The 20,404-nt window shown below is 41.3% G+C and overlaps 1 pseudogene; it reads right to left on the reverse strand.

The window, feature by feature from the left end:
• Positions 1-2,396: 2,396 nt before the first annotated feature.
• Positions 2,397-20,404, reverse strand: part of LOC104590607 (cysteine-rich receptor-like protein kinase 25) — a 70,972-nt pseudogene continuing 52,964 nt past the window's right edge.

Below are 20,404 nucleotides of genomic sequence, written 5' to 3' on the forward strand. Positions count from 1 at the left end.
TCTAGATTGGATTAGACTTTGGTAGAGAGGGATTTTAGGAATAGTTATAGGAAGGGATATCCAAAGGGATAAACATAGAGGAAAGAGGGGTGGGCCAGGCATGATGAGGTGTCATTATGAGGGAGAAAGGGAGTGATGAGGTGGCTTCATGAGGGAGCAAGAAAGGCAAAAATGAGAGGGGCTAAGAGTTTTCTGTTGGGGTAATGGAGAAAGCTCAAGCCATGACGTGGCATTTCTACTTTAGTATATTATATAGATAGCAATGGTACCAAATACAATCAAGTAAAGAAAGAAGTAAATATAATAGCAAGAGGTGAATCCACCCCGGATGAATTGGGTGAGAAGGATCTAGTCTTTAGGTGGCTAAGTTGTTGGGGCTCTTCTTGTGTGGCGAAGATTTTGCAAGAAAAGATTTCAGGAGGGAGGAGATGGAGTTTAAAGCTTTAGAGGACGGATCTCTTGGGGGACAAGAATACAAGTTTGAGTAGGAAAGTAATGTTTCTCTGGATGAAGTTGATGAGGGATTCAATTTTAGGGGCCTCCTGTGGAGTAGGAAATTAAGAAGGCTGGTAGACTTTTATACTGATGCATCAGTTAAGGTGGATTTTAGGCAGTTCGGATTTCCTACTAACCCTTTCCACCTCTCCTCTCTACTAACCCATTCAAATCAGGTTAACCATTTCTAAACCGTTTTAATTAATTACTGCTAATTAATAACTGATAATTAACAGTGACAATAATTATTGATAATAATTACTTACAATTAATTACTGATAATAATTACTTATAATTAACAACGATTTTAATTATGATAATTATTAATGCCGATATAATCATTTAATATTTATATTAATTCATAATAATTATTACATAAATATATAATTAATGTTATTTACTATTATTATTATTATTATCAGTAATTATAATTAATAATTATATTATTATCCATTAATTATTTGATTTAATGAATGTTAAATTATAATATTGTTAACTAAATTAATTATAAAAGCAATTATTATTTCATTAATTAACTAAAAAATAATTATAACAAATTTATTACTTAATATACACAAAATAAGTACATACATAATAAGAATATATTATTACTTAATAATAATAATATTATTATTATTTTTATTACTATTATTATTACTGATTTTATAATTAATAACATATGTACTTAATAATAATTATTACTGATTTAATATTCAATAAATAAAATAAATAATGGATAATAATAATATTAGTAAATAACATTAATTATATATTTATGTAATCATTATTATGAATTAATATAAATATTAAATGATTTTATCGGAATTAATAATTATCATTATTAAAATCGTTGTTAACTATAATTATCGCTATTATTATCGTTGTTAATTATCACTACTATTATCAGTATTTATTACTTAATAATAATAATACTATCATTATTTGTATTACTATTATTATTATTGATTTTTTAATTAATAATATATATACTTAATAATAATTATTACTGATTTAACATTCAGTAAATCAAATAAATAATGGATAATAATATTATTATTAATTATAATTACTGATAATAATAATATTAGTAAATAACATTAATTATATATTTATGTAATAGATATTATGAAAATATAAATTTTAAATGATTATATCAGGATTAATAATTATCATAATTAAAATCGTTGTTTATAAGTAGTTATTATCAGTTATTAATTAGCAGTAATTAATTAAAACGGTTTAGAATTTAATTAATATTCTTATTATATAAATCATATCAATTTGTTTTAAATTTTTTAATCCCTTAGATGGATTTTCATTCCATAAGTTCATGTTTTATTATTATTAATTTCGTGATTTTAGATTATCAATAAAGATCTATTATTGTAATAATTTGAAGCATTCTCTTTTTTCACATTTGTACTAAAAACCTAATAAAAACATCAAATAACCAAATAAAACCAATAAAAGTATAGTCAGTCTATGGACATAAAAGTTCAATATAGTTTTTTTAGTTAAATACTAAGAGAAACAGACATTTTATGATATTTTAAGATGGGATTTGGGAGAAAGGTCGGGTTGGATTCCACTGAACCCAATCCAACCCGAAGTCAAATTTTGAGTTGGATTGGGTTGAAAGTTAAATTAGGTTAAGATTAGGCTTGGGGTTCAAAACTTCACGTTGGGCTATGGTTGACCTTAATCTGACCTAACGCTGGCCTGACTTACACCCTACAAAGACACGGTTGTTGGTATCAGAAACAAATTTGAACCGACTACCAAGTCAATTATAATACTCCATTGTTTGGCATTATTCAGTAGCCTTTAAAAAAAAAAATTAATATGCATGAGGCCATTGATCAGTTATATAGGCTCTCTAATCTGATGACCACACCGTTGAGCTACTCCTGGGATTGTACAAAATTGCTTGCCCGTGAATCATGACCACTAGATTGAAAACAGTATTCCGTCGACGAAAAAAATGCAGGCGGTGAAGGAAAGGGGAGAGTGGTAGAGTAGTAACTGTTAAGCATTAGATGAATCGATGCCATGCTGGGTCTATCAGCCGGATCTTCTTGAACACATAACAGCCCAATGTGGATGCATCTTTTCACTTGTTTTTCTGGATAGTATTGTCCTATACTTCGATGCACAAGCTCTTTAGGTCTTCCTTCGTTCCAGAGTCTCCACGCCTGCCGTAATTAAGGAATTTGTCTAGATATGAGCCTTTACGTTACGATATGCAAAAATGTTAATCAGGAAACCAAGATGTTCATATTTATGCGGCATAAATGCGATAAGAAGACTTAGATTACAATTTATTTTCTAGAATGACAAATGCAAAATGTAATATTTAGTGAAATCAAAGAAACAAGAGAAGAGGTTAATCTCATCAAGGGCCCCCAAAACAGATCAGGATTATGCACCCTGATTCTTTCAATAGACTCGGGAATGAGATCTGAGTTCAAGAGCCATTGAATCTGGGCATCTTCTGAGTTTGTGTTAAGGATGAAAGATATGGGAGAGGAGAGGAAGTACAAGCTGGCGGGGAAATGGAGACTGGAGTTGATCATTGAAGCCAAATCTTTCCCGTTCAAGCAGGGAAGGACAAAGGGGAAAGCTCACTTGAAAATCAGAGAAGGGAGTAGGGCGACGATTCTCCTACCAGAGGAGGCCTGGGTGTGGTTGAAAGGTTTTGTAGATGGAACTGTTAATTCTTTACGGGAAGAAGGTTGGAGAAACTCGCTGACTTGTGAGAGTAAGAAGTTCGAATCTGTGCTAAAGAGGAATGAAAACGGGTGGTTCATAATGGTTACCGAACTCTTTGGTAACAACAAAAGGCAAGTGTTGTGTATTCCGGAAGGCCAGAAGCGGAGAGGGTGGGCTTCCTTCGCTTTTAATTTTCAGGCTTTTCTCTTGGAGGTCGAAGGGAGAGTGGAAGAAGACCCTGGCTTGAAGGATTGTAATCTTTTTGTCCTGTGTAATCAGGTGCCCTGCTTTAAGCATTACCCTGAAGTTTTGGTGTCCAGCTTGACTGTCCTCCGACGAGTAGCTTTGGAAGAAGGGAGCAGGAGCTGGGAGAAGAGGGTGGTCCTAGTGGCAGACAGGGTGATAGAAGATTGGACGAAGGTTTTAGAAGTAGTTGCAGAGAGGTTGGGATTAGATGAAGAAGTAGTGTTGCTGTGCTGCCTTTCGCTAAAAAGAAAGCTTTATTAGATACTGGAGATAAGAAATTGTTTTTCAATACATTCCTTGTAGAGAGAAGTTTGATTCAGGTCCAAAATTGGGATCCAGTTTGCAACGAAGTCGAATCTAGAGCCGACAACTTCTTGATTAAACTTCTTGGTCTTCCTTTCAACCTTTGGAATGTTCAAATACTAAGGAAAATTGTTACAGCATTGGGTGAAGTTCTGTTGGAGGTTAACTTTAGAAACTTGAGAGTTGTGGAACTTAAGGTTGTTGGGATCAAGCCGGAGAACTTGCTGCGGGCCTTCAAAGTTCCCTCAGAAGGTGCTTAGTACAAGGTCTAGTTAGATTCAAAAGATGAAGACTTGCTCTGGGGAAGACGAACAGAGGTTGAAGGAACTGACGAGTTTGTAGGTTGGTGTACACGTGGCCTTCAGGGGCTGGCGGGAAAGCCTGGTGCGCATGGGCGATCTACAGAGGAAGGGGAACAGTCGCAGGGGTGCCCCAAGTTTCGAAGCTTTCCTATTAAGGCTTCTAATTCAAATTTTTTTGAAGAGGGGTTGTTTAAAGAGGGTGGCCCGTCCTATGCTAACGTGGCTAAAATGGAAAAGATTCGTTTGTGTTCTAAGTCTTTGTCTGAACTGGCTTTAAGGAGGGATGGACCGGACGGGTCAGTGGGTGAGCCTTCACTTGGTTTTAAAAGCCCACGTGACAACTTAAGTCATCACGTGGGGCGGGGCAGTTGTTGGTAGAGGGGACGTCCTGATTCAGAAGGTAGGGTCAGCGGAAAATGTAGCAGACCCATTGGCAAAGCCACTATCACAGAAAGTGTTTGAGAAACACGTGGAAAGCATGGGACCCCGGCAAGTACTTGATTGGACCTAAGTGCAAGTGGGAGCTGTTAGACAGTTTTGTATGCCCTTAGCTTCAATCAGAATGATGTACTTTATGAGTTTATTGTAAATGAATAAAGATACATATTTGATTCATGTTCCCTTGGTATGTTTCTGTGTAATACCCTTAAACTGGACACTTAATGAGACTCGTGTTAGTTTAGAATGTTCACAGCCGGTGGGTCGGTCTGGGGAGACCTATCCTGACAAGGCTGACACTGTGGTGCCACCAAGTCGGTTGGGGTGGCCTGTCTCAGCTGCCAGGGTGAGACCCTAGGCACATACAGTGTAGGATTAATTGAATCTTTGAACTGGACCAGATTTCCCGTATTGCCCTGGACCTTGGAGATTGATGGGCAAAACTGGAAAGTTACACCCGACCCCTAGACTCGATTATGATACTGCACTAGGTGTCGGATTGGGCTATCTTTGATGTACCAATCAGTGAGATCCTTAGCGGGGGTCAAAACCTGGGTATGTTGGGACAGTCCGAGAATTCATCTGAGTGGGTGATCAAAGTGACAGGATCATCCCCTTTGTCGGACAAAGGTAATGATCGGGGATGCACTCTCACTTATGGAAACCAAGACTGCCGGCAGCCGATTTCAACCGTTGAGATTTGTTTTGCAAAATATATTTTATATAAGATATAAAAGTATATATATATGGTTTCTAAAATGTTTGCAAGAAGGTTTTAATTCCCGGGATCCATATGAGTGGAGAGTGCAACACTGTTCCTTGCAGCCGAGGGAGAGATCCTCTCTTGTCGGGCAGTGTATGATCATTATGGGCTGAGAGGTTAAGTGTAAGACCATTGAGGTTAATACCTGATGGGCTAATCTTGCATTTGCCCACAGTCCCTGGGTGTTACAAGGTGGCTTGGCGCAGGGACCTCTTAGGGTAAGTGTTGGGCCCGTAGAGCCCATTTGATGGGTTTCAGGGGGTGCGCTGTCTTTAACAGTGTATTCGGCCAGGCCTTGTAACAAAGGCTGGGCCGAACCCATGTGGCTGATGTGTAGATCAATGCTTGGTTCCCACGCCATACAAGGAAGCCCAACTGGGCAGCAGTTAAGAGGGTTAAGTGAGCACATAAGCTTAATGGGCCTAAAGCCCATTTCGAACTGGGCTGCTTATTTAGTTAATAAAGGGGCGAAATCTGAAGTGGATCAGCTAATAGGATTGGGCTTAGACCCTATCCACTTAGAGAGTCCAAGATCTAAATAAGATTTAGATCTGGAAACCTCCTAATCAGATTAGGAGATGGCTGATCTGATCTCCAGATAAGATAAGGATTATCCCTTTTCACTTAAAGGGACTTCTAAACCAAATATGATTTGGATTAGCAACTCCTAATCTGATTAGGAGCTCATCCCTTTAAGACTATAAAAGAAGAAGGGGGTGGCAGCCTTTAAAGACACAATACACACAGATCATCAGGTTTCTTTGGTGCTGAAATCTAGAAGAGAGAATTCTGCTCCCTGCAAATACTCTCTTGCCGCCTCCCTGTTCTTGCCGCCCTGCTTTCCAGTTCGATCTCCACTGGTGGGAGAAGTCAAGATTGGATCTTGACATCAGTCCTTTGAGAAAGGATTGAAAGGAAGCTGTGCTCACGTACCATCTTGCTGATTCTTGCGAAGGACAGAGTTCTTGGAGAAGAACACTGCTGATTCTGCTCCACCTGCACTGCGCCATCTTCAGTGGGAGCAGTCTTTGGATCCTTCCTTGGGCATGAACACCTTCGTTGGGAGATATTACTTCTCCGTATCAGGTATAATCCTTCCCACTTCTTTTTGGTTCAGATCTGGTTCAGTTTATGGTTCAGAATTGATCCTTGAAAATATGATTTTCTAAATGGGGAATACGATTCCCAGTTGAAGGGAGAGAAAAATTTTTGAAATTCGCCCCTTATTCCACAATCTTTTGGGCGTCCATAGGATGGATCTCTCAACCCTTCAGAAATATCAACCCCAATTTTTCAGTCGACAACCCCAGTTTTCAACACCCATCACAACGCAAGGCCAACCCCCAAATTCAGGTATGTCTTTGGATGATATAATTAAGGCTCTCGCTACTAATACTCAGCAATTTCAGTAGGAAACGAGAGCTAGCATTCAGAATTTGGGGAACCAAATTAGCCAACTTGCCACTTCCATCAACAAGTTGGAGGCGCAGAACTCCAGGAAACTACCCTCACAAATGGTAGATAATCCGAAAGAGAATGCAAGTGCGGTGGTGTTGAGGAGTGGAAGAGAGTTGCAGTCCCAACCAAGTTCACCATCGTAGGCAGCCAAGGAAGAGGAAGGACAAGGGTCAAATAATAGCCCCATTGAGGTAAAATCGGACCCCCCTCTCCCTAAGGTTACTAATGTTGTACCACCATTTCCCAGCAGGTTGGCAAGCTCAAAGAAAGAGGAATATGAACAAGAAGTGTTAGAAACCTTCAGGAAGGTGGAGATCAACATTCCCTTGCTAGATGCAATAAAACAAATCCCTAAATATGCAAAATTTTTGAAAGATTTATGCACTAACAAGAGGAGGCTGCGAATTTATGAAAAGGTAAGAGTGGGAGAGAACGTTTCAGCCGTGATCAAGAGGACCCTGCCAGAAAAGCTTGCTGATCCAGGTATGTTTACCCTACCCTGTGTGATTGGAAATAAACGAATCGAGCGTGCCATGTTGGACTTAGGTGCATCTATTAATGTCATGCCATACTCGATTTACTGTGCATTGAGACTAGGTCCTTTAAAAGAGACTAGAATTGTTATTGAATTGGCTGATCATTCTAATTCATACCCAAAAGGGATTGTTGAGGATGTATTAGTGCAGGTTAACGATTTGATCTTTCCAGCTGATTTTTACATCCTGAAGATGGAAGAAGACATAGCCACCAGTTCGGCCCCACTTATATTAGGTCGGCCATTCATGAAAATGGCTAAGACCAAAATAGATGAGGACGAGGGTACCCTCTCCGTCGAGTTTGACGGAGAGATTGTAAAATTTAATATTTTTTATGCAATGAAATATCCTAGTAAGTTTCATTCGATCTGCTCTATTGATACTATCGATTCAATTGTGTAGGAAGTCTTTGGAGAGGAGGACATGGACAATGAGCTGGAATATAAGGCACAATCGAACAGGGAGGAGGAGATCGATGCATCCTATGATACTCCAGAACCTGAATAGGAGGTAAGTACTTCTGATGTTCAATCGAAAGTTTCTCACACAAGGCTGCTGCCCTCTGTTTTGTAGGCTCCGGAGCTGGCACTAAAGACCCTACCTGATCACCTAAAATATGCCTACTTAGGCGAAAAAGAGGCACTACCTGTGATCATTGCAAAAGGATTGACTGAGGAACAAGAGGAGAGGCTCATCAAAGTCCTAAAGGACCATAAGGAGGCGATTGGCTGAACCCTAGCCGACATAAAAGGGGTCAGCCCCTCGATTTGCATGCATAGGATCCTTTTGGAAGGTGATGCCAAACCGATTAGAGAACCACAAAGGAAACCCAACCCGGTAATGAAAGAGGTAGTTTTAGCCAGAGGAATAGAAGACGACAAGGCAAAAATTGATTTGATTGTGAGTTTACCTTACCAAACAAATGTTAGGGTGGTTCATTCTTTTCTTAGACATGCAGGCTTTTATCGTAGGTTCATCAAAGATTTTTCAAAAATTGCCCTGCCATTGTCCAGTTTGCTGCAAAAGGATGTGCCTTTCGATTTTGATGATGAGTACAAGGAAGCATTTAACAAGCTTAAAAATTTATTAACCATTGCACCCATCATTCAACCACCTAATTGGAACTTGCCCTTTGAGATCATGACTGATGCAAGCAATTATGTAGTAGGGGCTGTTCTAGGGCAGCAAATAAATGAGAAGAGCCATGTCATTCACTATGCTTCCAAAATGTTGAATACTGCACAGAGCAATTATACAACCACTGAAAAAGAACTATTAGCTATTGTGTTTGCTTTAGACAAATTTAGGTCATATTTGCTTGGCTCTATAGTGATTGTTTTTTCTGACCATGCAACTTTGAGATACCTACTAGCAAAGAAGGAGTCGAAACCGAGGCTGATAAGGTGGATACTCTTGCTCCAAGAGTTTGATCTAGAAATCAAGGATCGAAGGAGAGCTGAAAATTCGGTGGCCAATCACCTAAGTAGGTTGGTGAAAGACGAGGACTCCTCTCCCATCTGTGAGTTGTTTCCTGATGAGCAGTTGTTCCACATGAGAGGTATGACTCCATGGTATGCTGACATTGTGAATTACTTGGTCACTGGAATTTTGCCTAATGACCTTAGCAGATCCATAAAGAATAAAATCAAGTATGAGGCGAAATATTATGTATGGGACGAACCCTACCTATGGAAATTTTGTTCTGACCAAATGATTAGGAGATGTGTCCCTGAGGATGAGCGGATGTCGATTCTAAGGTTTTGTCATAATTATGCTTGTGGGGGCCATTTTGGGCCAAAGAGGACTGCTCGAAAAGTCTTGGATAGTGGGCTATATTGGGCTACCCTATTTAGAGATGCCTACTTGTTTTGTAAAAATTGTGAAAGATGTCAACAAACAGGTACACTATCTCGCAGGAATGAAATGCCCCAAACCCCCATTCTTATATGTGAAGTATTTGATGTTTGGGGCATTGATTTCATGGGACCCTTCCCCCCCTCTTGTGGTTTTTCTTACATACTTTTGGCAGTCGATTATGTCTCAAAATGGGTGGAAGCCAAAGCCACCAAAACTGATGATTCTAAATGTGTTGTAGGGTTTATAAAGTTTAACATCTTTAGTAGGTTTGGCATTCCTCGAGCCATCATAAGCGATCAAGGGACCCATTTTTGCAATAGAACAGTTGAAGCCTTGTTGAGAAGATATGGGGTGCATCACCGAATTGCCACTGCTTATCATCCCCAGACTAACGGGCAAGCTGAAATTTCCAATAGAGAGGTAAAGTCCATCCTAGAAAAGACGGTGAATCCGGGAAGGAAGGATTGGAGACTACGTCTAGATGATGCTCTCTGGGCATATCGGATAGCTTACAAGACCCCAATAGGTATGTCCCCTTACAGGTTAATTTTTGGCAAATCTTGCCACTTGCTGGTGGAAATTGAACATAGGGCCTATTGGGCAATCAAGCAATGCAACATGAATATGGAAGAAGCAAGGAAGGAAAGGAAGCTCCAGTTGCAAGAGCTGGAAGAGTTGAGGTTAGAGGCACATGAGAATTCAAGAATCTACAAAGAAAAGACCAAATCGTTCCATGACAATGCACTCTTAAGAAAACAATTTAAAATTGGGCAAAAGGTCTTATTGTATAATTCTCAACTTCAACTCATGCCAGGTAAGCTGCGTTCCAGGTGGATGGGTCCGTTTACTGTGACTAATGTTTTTCCCTATGGTGCAGTAGAGATCAAAAGTCTCGACACGGGTTAGATCTTCAAGGTGAATGGACATCAATTAAAGTTGTTCCACGAGGATGCAAATGTCCCCTCTTTGGTAGACATCTCGTTGGACATTCCACGGTATTCATTGGATTAAAGGAGCAAAACGAGGACGTCGAGCATAACGACGTTAAACAATTGCGCTTGTAGGAGGCAACCCATTGTGTTTAGTTAATTTTGTTATTTTGTTTGGTTTTGATTTTTGGTGTTTAGCAGGAACCGAACAAGACAAACAGGGAAGTACCCCTAAATCCTTCTACTTTATGCATAATCACATACGTTGGGGACAATGTATAACTTAAGTGTGGGGGAATTAGGGAAATCTGATGGAAATTTGGGATACCTTACCTTCTTGAAATTTCTGCTCTCGGAAATTTATCCTTGAATGATTTCAACTTATCAGAAATCATGTGCTTAGGCTGAATAGATAAGATAGGATGCAAGCATGACTAACTGAATCTTTCTTGGCTGCATATGGTACCTCATGATTTTAATCGATCAATAGGCAAGATGCATAAGGATTTGATTGATTTTCACATAATTATTTGTCAAACATGGGTTGATTATTCTAGAACTTGCTGTGTTAGGCATATAAAGACCACGATCAATGAATTCATGGATCAGGCAGTGAAACCCTATCATTTTTGTGCAAAAAAAAAAAAAAAAAGAGAATCGTGACTAATGTGAGATGGAGTATAAAATGCACTCACATCTAAAAACAACAAAAGCAATGTGAGATGGAGCATAAAATACACTCACATCTAGAAACAAAAGCAATGTGAGATGGAGCATAAAATGCACTCACATCTAGAAACAAAAGCAAGGGTGAGATGGAGCATAAAATGCACTCACCCTAGAACCCCAACCCCATTCTCACCTTCAGATCCTAGGAATTCATACTAAGTGGTGGAGATGTGATACATAGCAAGTTTATGGCAATAAGCACACTTTGTTCTGTCTTAAGAAACAAAGAAAGGTAAGTGAATCTGGCTGTATTGGTTTGTTAAAAGCAATGAGCACCTGTGCAGTCCAAGGAGTTTCAGCCCTGGAAGGCTTGTCTCCTTGACTATCGATTTAACTTGGGACCATGAGTAATGGTGATTTGCGATCACACTTTGACAAGAAAAAGGGGAGAAAGAGATATAAAGAGGGAAGGTTACCAAGTCTGAACTAAAGCATGGAATGAACTAGGCCTCATGTAGAGAAAGAAATATTGAAAATCAGTAGTTGATTTCTTTTGTGTTACTTGAGTTTTTGCCTTGCCCGAGGACGGGCAAAGTTTAAGTGTGGGGGGATTTGATGAGACTGAAAAGAACCCTATTTTTGTCCCCTAATTTTCATCTTTTTACATTATTTTAACACTTAAATGCAATCATTACTCTTGTATTTCGATTCAGGGCAATAAGAAGGCAATTGGAAGAAAAGCATTAGAAAGATGAAAGGAAGACCCACAACATTTATGTTTTAGGTTTTGACAGATTCGGCCCGTATCGAGTACGAAAACGAGCCAAAAGTCGGCGAAAGTTCGCAGCCAGACCCATTTCACAACTTAAGCCCAACTCGCAGAAGTACCTTGCAGCAGCCCAAGTTTTAAGCAGCCCAACTCGAATTCAAGAGTCAAGAGTCCAAATCTCGAATGTAATCTCCAAAAAGAGTCTTATTAGATCTAAAGTCTTGAATGTAATCCTAGAGAGATAAGAAGATTGAGATTAGATCATTAGATAAGAGATAGGATATGATTAGTTCAAAGAATATCAAGATTCTCTAAAGATAAGATGATCTCCTAGAAGGAGTTGGAAAACAGCCCTCTCCTTTGGCTATATAAAGAGGGGGGTGAACCAGCTCTAGCATCACTCACTCTCAGATCCAAGAGATCATCAAGAAGACCAAGAAGCTCAAGAAGGCAGTTCGGCTATGGAGAAGAAAAGCATGGAGATTTCACAGATCATGAGCAGCTAAGCTTCTTTTTCTGGTTCAAGGGGGGAGGTTCGATTGTGACATTGTGAGGTTCTGTAGTTAATTTATTTTCTTGCTTTTTAATTCAAGTATTCATTGATTCTTGTGCATATCTTTATTAGATGTTGATGTTAATTAGTTTGACAAACTGAATTAATGTTGATTTTCCAACTGCTATCCATGATTTCGGTGATCCGTAATTGTCACGAATAATGGTACAAGTAGCAATTAGGTTGATATCTTTTTGGGTCAATTGTTCATGATAGCCTTTGACCAATGTTTTAACATGATTCAACCTAATGGAATCGATGGAACAAGATTCAATAATTGCAACTATCTCAATTATTGTTATTTTGGTTTAACTGTTTTCACAAATCTTAATGCTATCACTGTTTAATATGGACGCTATCGTACCCATTTAAGTGGTGATAAGTGTTGATCGAATGCTGGGTTTGGTCAACTGAATTAGGAAAACCCAAGGCTTATTATGGTTATCCTAATAAATCTAAGGTTAAATGCTTGAATTGCAAGAATGCTAAAATGTACCTAGGATCGATGGCCAATCGATTCAACCCGAACCCTTGAACCAGAATTCAGTAAGACTGATTTTCTCTTGTTTAAGTTGCTATTTATTTTCTTTTCTTTTTATTTCAGAATTTAAATTCTCTCACTCAATTACATTACCCATTCGGCTAAGAGATTATTGATTTGCTCCTTGTGAGATTCGACCTAGAACCACTTTTACTGCAAATATTTTATTGTGGGACTAGTATTAATTTTGAGGGCTTCGACAAACCCGTCACTGCTCCCACTGAAGATGGCGCAGTGTAGGATGGAGCAGAATCAGCAATGTTCTTCCAAAAGAACTTGACCCTTCGCAAGAATGAATTGGATGGCTTGTGAGTACAGCTCCAATCAATCTTTTCCCAAAAGATTGGTATCAAGATCAGATCTTGATTTCTCCCAAGAACTGGAGATCGATTTGAAGGTAATGGTGGCGATTGTAAGGAGGTGGCAAGAGAGTATTCGTAGGGTGCAGAATTCTCTCTTCTTGTGATTTCAGCACTCAAGAGGATTTTTTGATTATCTTTCTTCTAAAGGCTGCCACCCCCTCCTTTTTTGTTAACCTAAAAGATCAGCTCCTAATCCAATTAAGAGTTGCTTATCCAAATCATATTTGGATCAGCCCTATCTTTAGGTGATAAAGATAAACTCTTATCTTATATGCAGATTAGATTAGCTTTCTCCTAATCTTATTAGGAGGTTTCTAGATCTGAATCACATTCAGATCTGGACTCTCTGAGTGGATAGGGTCAAGATCCTATCCTATCTGCTAATCCATCTCAGAATTCGCCCCATGATTAACTAGTCAAATAGCCCAGTTTGAAATGGGCTTTAGGCCCATTAAGCTTATGTACTCACTTAACCTTCCTAACTGCTGCCCAGTTGGGCTTCCTTGTATGGTGTGAGACCTAAACATTGATCTACACATCAGCAACATGGGTTCAGCCCAGCCTTTGTTACAAGGCCTGGCCGAATACACTGTTATGGACAGTGCACCCCCTGAAACCCATCTTATGGGCTCTATGGGCCCAACACTTACCCTAAGTGGTCCCTGGGCCAAGCCACCTTGTAACACCTAGGGACTGTGGGCAGATGCAAGATTAGCCCATCAGGCATTATCCTCAATGGTCTTACTCTTAACCTCTCAGCCCATAATGATCATACACTGCCCGACAAGAGAGGACCTCTCCCTCGGCTGCAAGGAACAGTGTTGCACTCTCTACTTATATGGATCCCGAGAATTAAAACCTTCTTGCAAACATTTTAGAAACCATAATATATATACTTTTATATCTCATATAAAATATACTTTGCAAAACAAATCTCAACGGTTGAAATCAGTTGCCAGCAGTCTTGGTTTCCATCAGTGAGAGTGCATCCCCGATCATTACCTTTGTCCGACAAAGGGGCTGATCCTGTCACTATGATCACCCACTCAGATGAATTCTCAGATTGTCCCAACATACCCAGGTTTTGACCCCCACTAAGGATCTCACTGATTGGTACATCAAAGATAGCCCAATCCGACACCTAGTGCAGTATGATAATCGAGTCTAGGGGTCGGGTGTAACTTTCCAGTTTTGCCCATCACTCTCCAAGGTCCAGGGCAATACTGGAAATCTGGTCTAGTTCAAAGATTCAATTAATCCTACACTGTATGTGCCTAGGGTCTCACCCTGGCAGCTGAGACAGGCCACCCCAACCAACTTGGTGGCACCGCAGTGTCAACCTTATCAGGATCGGTCTCCCCAGACCGACCCATTGGCTGTGAACATTCTAAACTAACACGAGTCTCATTAAGTGTCCAGCTTAAGGGTATTACATAGAAACATACCAAGGGAACATGAGTCAAATCTGCACTTTTATTCATTTACAATAAACTCATAAAGTACATCATTCTGATTGAAGCTAAGGGCATACAAAACTGTCTAACATCAATTCCCTCCCCCCTGCCACCAGAGCTCCTTGCTGTCCCTATGCCAAGGGACTTCAAGCTCCCCCCGCTGGACAAGTACGATGGGTCTTTCGATCCCAACGACCACGTGGATGCCTTTCAGTCCCAGATGCATCTAGCTAGAGCAAGCGAGTCTTGCATGTGCGTGGCTTTCTCCACTACTTTCAAAGGAGTAGCCCGTACTTGGTACCGAAACCTCGCACCAGGTTCAATAAGGAGCTAGGTGCAGTTCGTGCAGGTCTTCACCTCCCACTTCGTCACCAGTAAAAGGTGCCCGAGGATCCAAGAAAACCTCCTCAACATAGTCCAGAGGGAAGGAGAGTCCATCCAGAACTACATCAAGCGGTTTAATGACGCTTGCCTGCAGATACTCGACCTAGACCCTACAGTTCGGCTCACTGCGGCCAAGTGGGGTATTATCCACAACGAGTTTAGATGGCATGTGGTGGTCAACCAACCCAAGATCGTGACCGAGTTCCTCGAATTGGCAGATCGGTTCATAGGGACAAAGGAGGAGATCAACCAAAAGGGTGAGCAGGCCCTTGAAAGAAGAAAAAGGGAACCGGAGCCCCTAGCTCCAAGTGACAACAAGAAGAAGAAGGACCAAACTTGGGGGGCAAAGCCAACTCAACCTTTCCGAGCTCTGACAGCAGAAAGGGATTAAACGCCCCTCAACACAAAGCGGGCCGAGATCCTCATGGCGATCAAGGACGCCCCATATGTGAAGTGGCCTCCTCGGCTTAAGGCCGATCCCAATGTTAGGAATAAAAACATGTATTGTAGTTTATATAGAGATCACGGTCATAGTACCAAAAACTGTAAGAACCTCCGCGACGAGATAGAAGAACTTATCCGTCGCGGATATCTAAGAAATTTTGTACAACATAATAAAAATAATAAAGCAGGTCGGCATAGGGAGCAGAATAAAGAAGCTCCCGAGTCCAGCAGACAAGTAGAACAGCCGCAGAGGTAGCCTCCCGACGAGAGACCAGTTCAGGGGACCATCCATGTGATTGTCGGGGGATCAATTTGTTAGATAGTTTTGTATGCCCTTAGCTTCAATCCGATTTGATGTACTTTTGATATTTGGTGTAAATAAATAAAGTGCATGTTTGATTCATGTTGTTTGGTATAATTTTGTGTAAGACCCTAAAACTGGACACTTATTGAGACTCGTGTTAGTTTTAAATGTTCACAGCCATTGGATAAGTCTGGGGAGATCTATCCTACCAAGGCTGATATTGGTGTGCCACCAAGTGTTGGAATGGCCTGTCTCGGCCACCAGGGTAAGACCCAAGGCACATGTAGTATCGGATTACTCGAATCCTTGAACCGGACCAGATTTCCAATATTGCCCTGGACCTTGGAGACAGATGGGCAAAACTGGAAAGTTACACCTGACCCCTAGACTCGATTATGATGCTTCACTAGGTGTCAGATCGGGCTGTCTTTCATATGCCAATCAATGAGATCCTTAGCGGGGGTCAAAACCTGGGCATGTTGGGGCAGTCTGAGAATTCATCTGAGTGGGTGATCATAGTGACAGGATCAGCCCCTTTGTCGGACAAAGGTAATGATCGGGAATGCACTCTCTCTGATGAAAACCAAACTGCCGGTAGTTGATTTCAATCATTGGAATTTTGTTTTGCAAAATTTATATATGATAAATATATATATACATACGGTTTCAAAATGTTTGCAAATGGTTTTAATTCTCGGGATCCGTGTGAGTAGAGAGTGTGACACTGTTCCTTGCAGCCGAGGGAGAGGTCCTCTCTTGTCGGGCAGTGCTTAATCATTGAGGGCTGAGAGGTTAAGTGTAAGACCATTTAGGATAGTACCTGGTGGGCTAATCTTGCACCTGCCCATAGTCCCTGGGTTTTTATAAGATGGTTTGGCCCAGGGACCACTTAATGTAAGTGTTGGGCCCATAGGGTTCATGTGATGGGCTCAGGGGTTTACTGAGTTTTTCAGTGAATTCGGTTGGGCTTTGTAATAAAGGCTGGGCCGAACCCATGTGGCTAGTGAAGGGATGAGAGATCCATCCTATTGACGCCCAAAGATTGCGGAAATCTCTCAATCTCTCTTTCTTTAAGAGAAGAATGCTGTTGATGATGTAAAAGGCTGCCGCCCCCTTCCCCTTTTATAATCTCAAAGGGATCAGCTCCTAATCAGATTAGGAGTTGCTAATCCAAATCATATTTGGGTTAGAAGTCCCTTAGTGATAAGGGATAATCCTTATCTTATCTGCAAATCAGATCAGCTGTCTCCTAATCTAATTAGGAGGTTTCCAGATCTAAATCTTATTTAGATCTTGGACTCTCTGAGTGGATAGGGTCTAAGCCCAATCCTTTCAGCTGACAAACTTCAGAATTCGCCCCCTTTAGATGACTGTTCAAATCAGCCCAGTTCAAAAGGGGCTTAAGGTCCATTAAGGTTATGTACTCAAAAAACCTTCCAAATTGCTGCCCAGTTGGGCTTCCTTGTATGGCGTGGGACCCAAGCATTAATCTACACATCAGCCACATGGGTTCAGCCCAGCCTTTGTTACAAGGCCTAGCCGAATGCACTGCTGAAGACAGTGTACCCCCTGAAACCCATCAAATGAGCTCTATGGGCCCAACACTTACACTAAGTGGTCCCTGGGCCAAGCCACCTTGTAACACCCAGGGACTGTGGGTAGATGCAAGATTAGCCCATCAGGCATTATCCTCAATGGTCTTACACTTAACATCTCAGCCCATAATGATCATACACTGCCCGACAAGAGAGGACCTCTCCCTCGGCTACAAGGAACAGTGTTGCACTCTCCACTTATATGGATCCCGGGAATTAAAACCTTCTTGCAAACAATTTAGAAACCATACATATATACTTTTATATCTTATATAAAATATATTTTGCAAAACAAATCTCAACGGTTGAATCGGCTGCCGGCAGTCTTGGTTTCCATCAGTGAGAGTGCATCCCCGATCATTACCTTTGTCCGACAAAGGGGCTGATCCTATCACTATGATCACCCACTCAGATGAATTCTCGGACTGTCCCAACATACCCAGGTTTTGACCCCCTCTAAGGATCTCACTGATTGGTACATCAAAGATAGCCCAATCCGACACCTAGTGTAGTATCATAATCGAGTCTAGGGGTCGGGTGTAACTTTCCAGATTTGCCCATCAATCTCCAAGGTCCAGGGCAATACTGGAAATCTGGTCCAGTTCAAAGATTCAATTAATCCTACACTGTATGTGCCTAGGGTCTCACCCTGGCAGCTGAGACAAGCCACCCCAACCGACTTGGTGGCACTACAGTGTCAGCCTTGTCAGGATAGGTCTCCCCAGACCAACCCACTGGCTGTGAACATTCTAAACTAACACGAGTCTCATTAAGTGTCCAGTTTAAGGGTATTACACAGAAACATACCAAGGACACATGAATCAAATATGTATCTTTATTCATTTACAATAAACTCATAAAGTACATCATTCTGATTGAAGCTAAGGGCATACACAACTGTCTAACAGCTCCCACTTGCACTTAGGTCCAATCAGGTACTAGCCGGAGTCCCATGCTTTCCACGTGTTTCTCAAACACTTTCTGTGATAGTGGCTTTGTCAATGGGTCTGCTACATTTTCCGTTGACGCTACCTTCTGTATCAGGACGTCCTCTCTACCAACAATCTCCCGCAGTACGTGGTACTCCTCTCGATGTGCTTCGACTTCGAGTGGGCTCGTGGCTCCTTAGCCTGAGCAATGGCTCCATTGTTGTCACACAACAATGGGATGGGTGATGTGCTAGACGGAACAACTCCCAACTCGTGAACGAACTTCTTCATCCACACAGCTTCTTTGGCAGCCTCACTTGCGGCAATGTATTCGGCCTCGATCGTGGAGTCTGTAGTGGACCCCTGTTTGCTGCTTTTCCAGCAAACAGCACACGATCCTATCGTGAAAACATATCCAGATGTAGACTTTCTATCATCTGGGTCTGACTGGAAATCGGCATCTGTAAACCCCTGGATCTGTAGTGAGCTACCGTCGAATACTAGACAAAACTCTTTTGTCCTTCGAAGGTACTTAAGTATGTTTTTCATAGCAGTCCAATGCTCCTGCCCTGGGTTGGCCTGAAATCTGCTTACTACACTCACTGCCTGAGCTATGTCAGGACGAGTGCACAGCATGGCATACATGATGCTCCCTACGGCTGAGGCATAAGGAACGTCTTTCATGCCATCTATCTCCTCAGAAGTCTTAGGAGACATCTTCTTGGAGAGAGTGACTCCGTGCCTGAAAGGAACATTTCCTTTCTTGGAGTTTTCCATGCTGTATCTTTTGACTATTTTGTCAATGTAAGCAGATTAGGATAATCCTATTATCCGCTTCGATCTATCTCTATAGAGTCGAAGACCCAGTATATAGGAGGCTTCTCCAAGATCTTTCATGGAGAATTGCTGCGAAAGCCATACTTTCACCGTAGTTAACATTCCCACATCATTCCCAATGAGTAGAGTGTCATCTACATACAGAACCAAGAAGGTAACCTTATCACCACTGTACTTCCTATAGACACAGGGTTCATCCGGATTCTGCTCGAAGTCAAACGATTTGACAGCAGAGTTAAAACGGATGTTCCAACTTCTAGAAGCTTGCTTAAGCCCATAAATGGATCTGTTAAGTTTACATACCATGTTTTCCTGACCTGCAGCAATGAAGCCTTGCGGCTGCTGCATATAGATATCTTCAGTAAGATCTCCATTCAGGAATGCAGTTTTGACATCCATCCGCCAAATCTCATAATCATGGTATGCTGCTACAGCTAGCAGGATCCTAATGGATTTAAGCATGGCCACAGGCGAAAAGGTTTCCTCATAATCGATGCCCTCTTTCTGAGTGTACCCTTTCGCCACCAGACGGGCCTTGAAGGTCTCAACTTTACCATCGGGGCCCTTCTTCCTCTTGTAAATCCATTTGCAACCGATTGCCTTTACCCCGGAGGGCGGATCTACTAGAGTCCAGACTCCATTGGTCTCCATTGAGTCCATCTCTGCTCTCATGGCCTCCACCCACTTCTGGGAATCTATGTCCAACATAGCTTCCGCGTAAGTCACGGGATCCTCCTCACTAGTCAAGGTTTCCACCAGGTAACTATCCTGGTCATAACCATAACGGACTGGTGGCCTGGATGCCCGAGTGGATCTTCTAAGTTGGTCACTACCTGGAACTTGTGGGACATCTCCCACTGCTCCTGAGCTCTCCTCATCAAGAACAACTTCCTGACGATGGGTGTCCAAGATATAGTCAGTTTCCAAGAATTGCGCATTTCGACTGCAGAACACTTTCTGCTCACTTGGGTCATAGAAAAGGTAACCTACAGAGCCTTTTGGGTAGCCTACAAGTAGGCAATGGCTGGTCTTAGATTCCAACTTGTCTGCACTCATTCTTTTAACGTGTGTTGGACAACCCCAAATCTTCAAGTGTCTGACACTTGGTTTCTTTCCGGTCCAAAGTTCATATGGAGTATTCGGAACCGATTTGGTTGGAACCCGATTCAGCACGTAAATCGCAGTCTCTAATGCGTAACCCCAAAAGGATGTGGGTAACTCTGAGTGTATGAGAAGCGACCGGACCATATCTAATAAGCTCCTATTCCTCATCTCTGAAACACCGTTAAGTTGTGGTGTAGCAGGAGGAGCTAATTGTGATACTATCCCATTGTCCTTTAAGTAGTCCCTGAATTCGTCAGAGAGATATTCGCCACCTCGATCGGATCGAAGGGTTTTAATTTCTCTCCCTAACTGTTTCTCGACCTCTTGTCTAAACTCTTTGAACTTTTCGAAGGATTCAGACTTGTGTCTCATTAGGTACACGTAACCATATCGTGAAAAATCATCTGTGAAGGTGATGAAATA

Source organism: Nelumbo nucifera, chromosome 1 (assembly GCF_055504915.1).
Source record: "Nelumbo nucifera cultivar China Antique chromosome 1, China Antique-T2T, whole genome shotgun sequence".
Lineage (NCBI taxonomy): Eukaryota > Viridiplantae > Streptophyta > Magnoliopsida > Proteales > Nelumbonaceae > Nelumbo > Nelumbo nucifera.